General features: G+C 33.7%; 1 protein-coding gene across 2 annotated transcripts in view; it reads left to right on the top strand.

Annotated features, from left to right (window-relative positions):
- The window catches only part of LUZP2 (leucine zipper protein 2), a 270,961-nt gene that overhangs the window by 158,346 nt on the left and 99,872 nt on the right, over nt 1-12,743 (top strand). The window lies entirely within an intron of this gene.

Raw genomic sequence — 12,743 nt, 5'->3', positions numbered from 1 at the left:
AGATGATTAAAAGATTACATTTAAAAATACTTAATTGAAATTCCTGTTAGAATAATTCTAGGAAAATAAAGCTTTACACAAAATTCGTAAGTTGTCAGGTTTGTTGTACAAAGCAATGGGAGCAAAACACTCAAATTTGACTTGCCTCTTGAAAGAAAGGAATCAGCAATTCAGTATTTATTACTCAAGTGGTAGGAAATTGTTCAACTTCAGTATCTGGTCAGCCTCATACTGAGTCTTAAATGTAGAAATTGGGCTATTCTGGGACAAAATCATCAATTTTCTGTTATCTTGAAACATTTTAAATTAATTTGTTTTGGAGATTTTTCTCCCACATGCCATTCCAAAAACTGTTCAGCCCATTTGGCTGCAGATGTTATTGGAGAAGGAAAGACAAAGTAGACCAATCAACTCATTAAGTTCAGGGATAATAACCTGAGTGAGTTAAATTGATTTTGTTTAGTTGTTGTTTAAATGCTGCACTAATCTTAAGAAAGCTGGTTTTATAGCTATGCTGTAATTTTAAAATGTAGTTTCTGGTAAACTGCCTTGAAAAGTGGTTTTGCTGCATCTGTCCCAATAATTTTGCCTATGTGTCAAGTTTACCTGTTTAAGCCTTCCTATAGAATGAATCTTCTGTTCTTCAGAATTTGATTTCACAATTTTTACAAACAAAAATGTTTGAAATAACGACCATAATAATGCTTGGATTGTGCCCTTTTTAAAAATTCTCAGTTCTGTAAACAAGTTAAACCATGCTGAGTTTTATAGATGTGGAAATGTTCCTTAAGTGAAATTATAAGAGTTTAATCAAGTAGGTGCTGCTTAAAGTATTCTGGAAGGTATTATCCAATATCTGTTTTCTTTGTAATTAAGGATATAAGTAGTATTCTTTCTAATATCTCCATGAACTCGGGAAAGGTCTGCATAGTTTAAAAAGAAAACTAAAAAATGTCAGATTTGTATGGTTTATTCACAGGGTGTGCTGTTTTTTATATATGATGATGATTACTTTCTGTCAAATGTAGAATAGTCATTCTATTTCAGGATATAAATTTAACCCTTTATATATTGGGAATTCCCTTCCTGTCATATGAGTACATATTTGTGCATTCAGTTGTATGTATGTATGTATGTATGTATTTGTGTGTATGTTTAAATCAAAACACTCCTTACATACAGATTCAGATGCATATTTACATGTGTGTGAGAATATGATGGGATGTTAAAAAATAGCTTAAAAGTACCAAAACGTCAACAATGATTCACTGAAAACTGCAATGGCTCCATTTCTCTGGATCTTCTCTTATCTCTCTGGTATTGATTTGCTGATCTAGTTTATTTTTGTATCAGAACTTGAAGTCTTCCCATGTCACTCAAATTATTCTGGCTTGGTCAGATTTTTTGGTGCTTATGTAAGTTTATTTCTCAGTTTATTTCAGTTTTGCTCATTTACTGATGGAGATATTTTGATTTTAAAGTACTTCAGGCTAGTAGTAAGATGGAAAATCCACATTTTCTAAATTACACTCTGTGGTTATCTCAAGTACTAATTCATGACAATGTATCTTTTTAGTCTTTCTGAAGTGGTAACAGCCCAACATCCTTGATTTTAACTATGGATAGCTGGTGTTCTGCGAGAACAAACACCTTTAAACATGAAGGATTTTATGCCAGGACCCATATGAAGAAGGAAGTTACCAGGACAGATTTACTTCTATGTTAAAACTATGTTTCCGTGGAAGAGCACTCAATGGGGTGTGGAACAATGGGCATGGTACACCTTGCCTGTATGGCTTTGGGTGCTCTTTGCCTGCTCCTGGCAGGCATGAAAAGGCATTTGAGGACTTTTCATATGTAAAAAAAATCCCTGGACATGATGAAAAAGCAAAAATTGAAGCATCTTCATAAAAAAAAATAAATAGAATACCTATTAATAACTTCCTTCTGTTTAGATGTGTGTTCTTTTTGTCTGTTTACTTTTGTTTAAAGGTCAAAACAGGATGGTAGAAAAAGTGTGAAGAAAACAAGGGGTGAACCGAGGTGGTAGGATTATCTTTATATATATTATATATTATATATATATATATATATAATATTATAAATTATAATATTATATATATTTCTGATGAGAAACTCCCTTTCATTTAAAGTTGCATATATGGACAGCCAAAAAAATTAAGTAGCAGAGATAATAACAAGAGTTGTATAAAACAACATTCCCAGGAACTGTGGGATGATATATTCATTATTTAATGGCTGGCAGAGGCTTCAGCTTTGCCTAACGGATGGTCAGGCAGTGTTTCTGCTTACACTCTGCTGCATCCCTTCAGTAGTTAGAGTGGCCAGATCAATGTCTGATGAAATTCCTGAGGTAGTTCCCATGTACTATCTGTATGAAACCAAATTCTTTGCTGTGTTGTAAATTACACTTTTTTTTTTTTTTCTATTGTATGAAGTCTGTAGGCAGATTAAATGTAGTGGACTGTTTTTTTCTGCCTGCATTCTCATAGCATAATTTGTGCTTTAAAAGAATTTTCTTTTTGTTGTGCAGTTGTGTGTTACAACCATGAGCTTTCATGTATTTGGTTTGGCCAGTGCTAAGCACTCATTTAAACTGTAGATTTTATGCTGATGACTTTTAAGTCTCAGAAAAAAAGACCTGGAACCTGAGAGTTAGGATATCCTCTTCATTTACCAAAAATTCAGCTTAACTAGATCAAGGAAATATTATCATCCAGGAATAATATTCATATTCTGGAGATGATTAATTTTGGGTAAAAGGCATAACCTGCTATTTATCAGTGTTTCTTTCCCATAGTAATGGTTGTCTAATCAGCTTTGGAATTCACTGAGATACCTGACTGGTTATCAATTAATATTTTTTTATAAAATCCTTAGGTTTTGGGGTTTTTTTACAATGCTGTTACCTTATTTTAATTTTACAAGATAAAATGTGGCATGGAAAGTCATTGGGAAAAGCATGTGCTTTTTGGCCAAAATGTAAATATGACACCCCAAAGAAACAGTCAAAGCCAGAACTGCTTTAGAGACAAATAAAAGGGTGCAGTGATTCGGTACTCTCCATTAGTTACTCCTACCTACCTAATATGTCTCCTTGGTATAGAATCTGAATTACCCTTTTTAAAGCTGCATACAACTCCTTTAAGCATCATTTTAACAATGTACAAGAACTGGGTCACTGAACTGGATCATACAGTTATAAATTTCATGCTTTTATGGATCAGAGTGCCTATTTTTCTGTGGCTGCAAAAGGAGAAAAAAAATAACATTTCTTCAACTTTCATTGTTGCAACAAGCAAGAGCAGATCTGCAAAAGCAGATTGATTGCTGAAATATGCACAGCTAAATTTGAGGCCATAGTAGAGCATTACATTTCACCAAAATGCTTGCTTAGATGAAGAACATTTAGTGAATATTTTCTCTCAATTGATGCAGATTCTGAGAGATTGTTGCTAACTCTTGCTTCTATCATTTGGGAAAAGCTCCAACTTATAACTGAAAGAGGCAAGTTTGCACAGTCTGTAGGAGTCTTGTACTGCATTGCTTACTACTACTTGCACACTCTGCACAAAGCAAGTGCAGTGCAGAAAACAATCAGCTGTACACTTTGTGTACTATAGTTTGCATGGTTGCTGTGCATTACTTAAAATCCCTTAAAATTGCAAAATGCTACCCAAATATTATGGCAGTTGATTCTCAATAAATGATGTCGAAGTCAGTAATTTGATTTCAATTATTTCTCATTATTAAACAGACCATTTTTTTCTTTGGGAATGATTTGATTTTCCTTTATAAGTTGTCCTTATGTTAGCATTCAGGAACACACATAATCACAAATGATTATATGAAGGTGCTTTATTGAAGAGCTCTGGGTGTCAGGGGTACACATACCCAAATCTGACCCCATTTGGTTTTGAGTTAAACATGTTTTATACTCTATCATTATACAACTTATTTATTAATTATTAAACTTACATTGTTCTATTTTAAGCATTGTGTTTACCCAAGCATGGATTTCTCGTGATCCCCCCATGCCCCCTAAAATTGTTCCTCATGTTCTTTAAACTATAATTGTATCTAATCCCGTCTAACAATTGTATCATTTATCATATACTGACTACACAGGTGCAGTTTGACCTGATCTTTAGCAAGCACAAGGCCTAACATTTCTCAGGGCCTACTTTTCCCAGGGCTTTCCTTTCCAAACCTAACTTTCTTTCTAAGTCTTCAAATTTTCTAAGATTTTAGAACCTCTTACTATCACTTAAGGTGTTAATAAGAAATTAGAACATAAGTTTACCCTAACCTTTGGGATTTTTCTTCTATTATTATTAGTGAAGATTTAGAATGTATATTTGTACATTTAGTTCATATTTCTTTTAAAATTTGATAATATATATTTTTTGTACATCTCACATGATACTTGCTCCATTCAATTAAGGTTGTCTTTAAATTAGAGTTCTATGTTTTTCTTGCTGTAAATTTATTACTTGCAAAGGTGAGTGTAGGAGCCAAGACAGGAAGCTCAACACTGTATTCTGAAGTACTGTTAGTCTTTGCAAGTTTTTAAGCAGAACAATATAGAAATAGTCCAGAACATTTTCTAAAAATAAAGAGACTTGCATTCTGGTAGGTGGCTCAAAGTGAGAAATGTGTGTCTTATAAGGTCAGCAGCCTTTTTATTTTGTAGAAATCTTAAAGAAAGTTTGGGGTTTTTTCTAAGCATGTGAAAATAAATATTTTGTGATTCCCAAAGAAAATTTTTAGCTGTTTCTGCCTTTGTTTATATTTGGTTGTGGTTTATTGTTTGGTTTGGGTTTTTTTTAATAATTTCAAGAGTGAGATTTATAGTTTACAAATAACAGTGATAAACAATTACACTGTTATGCAATCTGTTGAGCTTTGCATCAGTCCCTCTAAACCACACAAGTGTTAGCTGATTCTCTGGTTATGCCATGGTACCAGCATCACCTTTCAGATGGATGTCTTCACTGCAGTGTAGGTGGTTACAACTTGGTTGATTGATTTTCTTCACTAGCCCATAATCAAGATGTCAGTTGACCTGTGACTTGTTTTCCCTTTTCCTTACTTGTCAAAAACCTCATTTCTGTGGTTAACCAATTATTCCAAAAAGCAACGAGTAGGACAGTTACTTTAAAACAAAGTAAAATGATATATCTGTTGCATTAAATATAATAAATGTAATTGGGAATAGGATCATACATCTACCTGGGTTGGTAGATTTAATCTACAATCATGATAATGTTATGCTTTGGTTCTTAGTACTTCAAAGTGTAGTTACTCATATTTGCCAGAAATGTAAGTCTATGAATGGTCGGAATTTGTAAGTCCAAACTGCTGGGAATTTGGAATGACACAGCTTTATTATCAGTGAGGGTTTTGGATTTTGAGAAATAATTATGGATAATGAGACATGAGCTGTTGAGCAGTAAGTTCTTTAAAAGATTGCTTCTCTGAAAACCCAGATGCCTTCAGAAATCTTGAAATATACTTTGCAGATAAAAATATAACACTTTTATATAATATGCATAGTCAGCTCTAGCTTTAAGAAACATTCATAAGAATAACGCCTACTATGACCTAGACACAGATCTCTACAATAGTTCTGAAAATTATATAAGCATAAAAGTTATTAAATTTCTTGACTAGATGCTTTACTTACTTTGTCTGCCTATGACTAATAGAACACTATTCAATTTTATATCATTGGGTTGGATAAATTGCATTTTTTTATCCCCTCTTTTCCAAAAAGGTATTAATGTGAAATCCACTGGCAAAAAAAAGGTGAAAAATGAATCCACAGATTTTTGTATTCTGTTAGAGTAATTGTCTTCAATGATTTTTTCTTTTGAACTTTCTAAACTTTTTCCGTCATGATCCTGAAATACAAAAAATAATTCAGGACTAAAGCATCTCTTTGAAAACATGTCTGTACAAGTTCTGAATTTGCACTCATTGAGAAAAAAGCCAAGCTTAGATCTTCCACAAGCTCAGTGTCATGCAGGATGACAATTCACATTCTGTGAGTCTGTGAGGTAAAGGTGAGCTGCTGAGTTGCTGAATGCTGGTAAGGCAGAGACCTGCCCAGAGGCACTCTGTTAGTAATTTGAGGTTTTAATACTGTGAATTAAAGGACTAGAGAACAGAGAGAGGGAGAGGGAAGATGAACAAGAATGTAAAAGGCATCTATGAGAGTGGTTATAACTTCTTGGGTGTGACTTGCTTGGATTTTATATAATAATGAAAAACACAAACCCAGTAAGACCTGTTGTCTGACACTTGCTTAGCCTTAAATCACAGAAATTCAGTTAACTATTTTCAGCTAAGCTACCTGACTGTGCAGCAGTTATTCAGATCCATATTGAAGAATATGTAATTTTTTTTTTATGCACTGGTTTTTGTTTGGTTTTTGCCCTGGGTTTTGTTTGTTTGTTCATTTGCATATTGTTCTTTCTCAGTCCTTACTAGCTAATTTTACTGTTTTCATGTCACCCCAGAACCTGCACCTAAAGAGCATAGTTGACATGCTTGGCCTTTTGCTTTCTGTGTAAGCCTTTTCTGCTTACAGAACCAGTCAATGGCACCTGGGCTGTTCTACATAATTTACCTCTCCCTACCTTTGTGACGAGGCATCACTCACATTTATGTACAGATGGGTTTTCTTAATGTATTAGTATTTCTTAGATACATAGAATGGTTTGGGTTGGAAGGGACCTTAAATAACATCTAGTCCCAACCTCTCTGCATGAAAATTTCAGTGTTTAATTCAAGGCCCTATACAGGAATTATGGACCTAGTGCATAGTCATCTTAAATAACAAGACAGACAAATTAATCACTTCCCTTCTCCTCCTTTTGGTCTAACAGTTTCGCTTTGGTTTACACCTAGCTTTGTCATCACTGATGATGTCCATACGTGCTCGCTGAGGTTAGTTAGCACTGCTAACTGGTGTCTGGGGGCAGAGAATGAGTTCAGGTCATGTCAGACATAGAACATACTGATGCAGTCCTCAAAGGAAAGACTATATGGCTGTTTCTGTCGTAGTTTTCCTGGTCTTTCTTACGAGAGATTTGCCTTTCTCTTTATTTTGGGATATGCAACATTTTCATCTTAACCAGATGAGGTTTTTAAAGTAGTCACGATAGTTCTCAAGGTTCATAAATTTTATTCAATTTTTCCAATCCATCAGCATGTAGTATTTTGCTGTCTTGGTTTGTAAACCAGAAGGAATCTCAAGAAAGTAAAACTAGTAAATTCTGATGTAATTTTATGGATCAGTTACCATACTCAGCAAATTATTTTGTACTCAGATAATCTCAAGGAGGAATACAAGCATTCTTTATGCACATTCATAGTCCTCTAAATATTTTAGTGTCTTTGAGTTGAGGTGGAAGTGAAGAATTATTTCTCTTACCAGATATTTTTTGTTCTTTTTTTTTAGTATAAAAGGTCCTGTGAATGTTGAATCAAAATTGGAATAATTGCTGGTATAATTAATATGCCTATATTCTATTCAGCAAAAAACTAACAAGCCCCTATTTTTCAGAAAGCATGTTTACATTCCTAAAAATACATTGCCAATATATTTAGACTGCCCTTAATCTAGAGAAAACACAATCAAGCAGATTTTAATACAATTTGAAAAAATACTGAGTTAAATTCATTTTGAGTCATCACATAGTGACAGTTGATATCTTGCAAATAGTAAAGTAGGGAAAGAAAGCTTATAGAAAACTTTTTCTATCTGCAAACCACTTTCCTGTGCTTAAAAGACAGAGGAGATGAATTTGGAAAGCAAGAGCATAGCAGCATTTTACTTATTATGCTGTTTACCAAAGTCTGCTTTCCCTGATAAATACTTTAAATTGTTATGCCATTCAAGGATTGATGTAAAATTGTGTAGTTCCTTTTAAACTTCAGAGAAGATTTTAAATACTTTGTTACACAGCATTCAAATTCAAACCTTGAAAGCAAATTCTTTTCATTGCTACCTAATGTACAAAGAATAGTTCCTTAGGCTTCTTTGCACATAGTGGCTGCTCTATTCTCTGTTATTAGGTCTTGCCATGATTTCCACAAGGCTTTGACTTGGACAGTCATAGCCAGGAGAAAAAGTGCTGAAGTCTTAAGGGAAAATCTAGACTCCTTTTAATCAGCATCATGAGGAGCTGAATATCGTTGGGAGATAAAGTAATGGGAATGTTCAGTAATCTGTTTGACTAAGTAGTGGCTCCCATCCAGAATGTCAAAAATGTTGAAATTGCAGCTTGTCATGGTAATTGTTTTCTATTTTAAAATATATCTTGTCTTCACATATTTTGATCTGTGTATATGATTTTTTTTTTATGCACAGATCTTTATGTCTGTCAGATGACTAACACATGGTCGGTGAGGTAGGCAATGCTCTTCCAATCTAGCCTCTCCTTCTGTGTGTGTTTAACACAGTTTATCGCTGATACAAAAAGCTTGTTCTTGTAATTCATCACTTGTCTTTATTACATTGTTTGCAGTATAATTACACACATTGCTATTTACAAAATGCAATGTGGACATTTACATTTGATATGTAATCAAAGTGAAGCTAATCTAGGAGACAGGCTGAAACATTGTATTTTTATTTTGGAAATTTCACCAAAAATTAAAGTTTTTTTGATCTTAGCAATGCTTGCCAAAGGTGATCAAGGGAAAGTTGAAACAGAGTAGAATTAAATATATTGTGCCACTTTTCCTCTGCTTTGGGAAGATGAAAGTATGTCAAAAAAGGGGAAGATACTGGTTTAGAGATGCTAATTCAACATGCCAAGCATTGCAAAATAGACAGGCTTACTGCTGAACTACTGACATAAATTCAGTAACTTGAACTGAAGAGATTTTGATCTAACTTAGGAAAATAGATTTAGAAGAAATGTTCGTATCAAGCAGTCTGAAACTTGCTTTTTCCAGGAAAAAAAAAATACAGGAAAAAGTTTGAAGTTCTTCAGTAGTTATGGAATTGGGTTTTTTACATTCAACTACAGTAAACGGCTCCAGTACTTGGAGCCAAATTTCTTTTTGTAGCTTTTTCATCAATGCAGCTGTTCAGAAAACATTATCAATAATAGATGACTATTGGTAAACTGCTCAGACTATTCACTGAGTCTTCACAGAAGTAGAATGAACATTGTTTATTTCTATCTTTAGCACACTTCTATAGGGTCCGACAGGGTTTTCAGAGCTTAACAAGCTACTATTGGTTAATACACACTGTTTTACATTCTTTTCCGAGTACACAATGCCATTGTTTTTCTTTATTCTCGCTGTTCCAGGAGAGTGTCAAGGACACTGCCTTTAATATTGTCGCCTAGATTGAAAGCTGGGTTGTGCAGACAGGCTTTTACCAAAATATCATGCTTTTACTCTGTTAAAATATTTTGCTACAATTCCTCCTTTTTTCTTTTTGCACAACCCAGGTTTTGGACACGATTCGTTTCAGACTTTTATAGATACAGGATAACATACAGCTTACAATAACTATTTTTATTAATACTATAACAAGAATTCATTTCTAGTATATGAGATTTTAACTACTTAGTAATGCTTTAGCTAGTTAACCAATTTCTAATGGGGTCATCAACTTTTTCCAGGGCATGTAACCTGTTTTGCAGCTGTCTTATTTGTTAATGGATAGAGACTGAGTGGTTAGAATGATTCATACAACACATCCTTTCATATCTTAAAACGGAGAATAACTGAAGAAAATTGGTAAAACACAACATCATGATGACAACATAAAATTTCTGTTGGCAGACTGTCTGTAGTTTTCAGGCACAACTGTGTCCTGGCAGCTCCACTTCTGATCTTGTTTGGAGTACTAAGGCTGTATGGTGACTTCTTCACTCACTGAGTTTCATATTTTCAGAGGCAGTCAGTCTGGTCAGATGAATAGGTGACCTTTTTTGAACCTGTTAATAAAACACAGGCTCTTCTCCCCTTGAAGTTAATGAATCATTTTGGCTTAGCTGTGGTACACTTAATTGTAAATTCAGATTATATGATCTTTCTAAATTTTTGATGTAAATATTTCATTATTCAAAATGAATTGTGATCTAAATTTCTAATGCACATATTACACTAATCAAATAGGGGGCATCAATTCCCCCTATTTTTTAAAAAGTGAGACATACTTCTATCATACACACAGTGAATAAAAAACCTATAGCAGTTACAAATCAATCAGAAAATAAACATTATTAATAACATATGTGATATAGAATTACTATTAACTACTAAAATACTGCACCAGCATCCCATAGTCTGCAAACACACAACAAAATCAGTGAAGGATTGGACAACCACCTCCGGAAATGATTCTCCAATCCCACTTAAAAATTGATCCAGCTGTCATATTAATAGGGTCAAATTGCCAAGTCAAAAAGTGAAATACTGATTTGGTACAGAAGACATTTGGATCTGTTGGCAAACATTCTATCCAGGTAAATTCAAGGCTTGACCAGGGTCTTAGGCTTTAAACTGGAAAGATGTCTCTTAACTCATTTTCAAAACAAGGTTCTTAATAATAGCAGCTATGAGATGCTTACAGCACAGCAAATCGTTAAAAGGCATTTGTATAAAGCAAATGATCAGAAGTCTTAGGTAACAGACCAATTAAACCATTTAGCAGTTGGTTTAATCTGAAGCCTCTCTCGTGGCAGCTGACTTTCAGTAATGATACATTTTCTTGGAATTCTGGAAGCACTGAAAAATAATAAAGCTACACTGGATTAGGCAAAAGCAAGCCTTTTTAAACAAGGAAAAGAGTAAAAAACCCAAGAAAACTCTGTATAGAAACAGCTATATAACTTGTTTACCAAGATGCATCTATAGTTAGAAAACAAAAAGATTCAAATGACACATGTCTAAAAGGTAACACAAAGATATGTTAAAAGATGTAAAAAGCTGGCTGTAAATACAGTGACACTCAATAGATAATGCTCATCATAAAATCCATAAATTCACATTATACGGTGAATATGTCAGCGTCTGAATATTTCAGTGTCTGAAAAAATAAAGATAATATTTTTAGAACATTCATGTCTTACTGAACAAAAATAAAATAAGGTAAGAAACTTCTAGATTTCCTAGGGAATAACAATCACTATTCTTTTGTGTTACCTATAGAAAACAAAAACTACAGAGATTGCAAAAAAAAAAAGAACTCCTGATGAAATCAAGGGTGTAACAGACTGCATTCACCTCTATCTGCAAGCAGGTGTTCATCAGTGTTCTATCACAGCTGTTTAAGTCATAGTCATCTTCATCTCTCTAGGAAAATAACTATACTTGGCAGTTTAAACAAGTGTCTTCAAAAAAACACAAAACAATTTAAATTAAACAATATTCAAACCTGGTAAAAATTAGTTATGACAAAAGGGAATAACAAAACTTAACCTCAAAAAAATACCAAAGTTAGAAAACTTAACATAAAGTCAGTCAGATTTAAACATAGTGAAACTTAATTTAGCTTAATCCTATTAACACTTAATCTATATTAAATGAAAGCATAACTCAATCTTACTCTGTAATTACAAAAAGGGCAACTGAAAGTTTGGTATATACTTTTTAAACACAATATAACAGTAACATGGATTCACTATAGAGATTGTAAGGATGCAACAAATACATCACAATTCCATGTCATCTGATTTTGAAAATAACTCACAATAACTGCAGATATTACTGAAAATACATATTCATAGTAGGAATTGCTTGTTATATGCTTAAATTGGTTAGGATTTTTAAAGTGTGGTTTTACTAGAGAAAAACTACAACAACACAGGATTTGGCAAGTTGCCATTCAGCTTTTGTAGCACTTTTCAGAAACATCAAGTCTAACTTTTAATTAAAATCCAAAGTCCAAATTGGTACATATGCTGTTATACGTATTTTTTATAGCAAAAGGACTCACACTGAAATTACCTTATTAAAATTATGGAAAAGGCAAGCAAATGGATAATATATGGTTAACTTAACTTTGTCTTGTGCAGTGAAGTTCTCCTAGCTAATTATTTTTTACACCATGAATATCTTCTGTCGATAACATTAATTGGAAGGTTGTTTTATTAATAGCTATAAATCATTCAGTATTTCAACATTAGGTTTTAAAACTAATTATTACAAGGTAACTTTTACTTCTGCTAATATTCACTTTAAACATTTTTAAAAGGGTTTTTTAAATTTTTTTAAGAATCACAATAATTTCTTAGTAAAACTCTAAAAAACTGCAACTGCATGAACTCATAATTACTTAAAACACAAAATTAACTAAAAAAGGGTATATAAAAACATTTTAAGAAACCAATGAATCATGACTTTTTAACAAACTGAGTACTATACCAGTGCTTTTTCTTAGAGAGGGAGGCAGGGGTTGAACTGCCCACTCTGCTGCTTCTCTGCTGCTGTTATCTCTAAAAGGTTTGAGTGAAGCCTGTGTCATCCCCCCACATACTCTCACAGAGGGGAAAAATGGAGAGAAAAAAACCTCACAAACTAAACATGCTAGCAGCCTTGTGGATGGGGGGAGGTTTGCGGCTCCTCCTCCCTGGGTGCCTGCCGTCCCGGTTTTCCCCAGCTTAGGCTCGCTTCCATGTCTAACTGCATATGAACCCACCAACCCGGTTCTGATTCTCTTCCATGTCTCCCCACTGTGCGAATCTGCTCTG

The sequence above is a fragment of the Parus major genome, chromosome 5 (assembly GCF_001522545.3).
Source record: "Parus major isolate Abel chromosome 5, Parus_major1.1, whole genome shotgun sequence".
In the NCBI taxonomy this organism is placed as follows: Eukaryota; Metazoa; Chordata; class Aves; order Passeriformes; family Paridae; genus Parus; species Parus major.
This window is presented reverse-complemented; position numbering and strand designations above follow the sequence as displayed.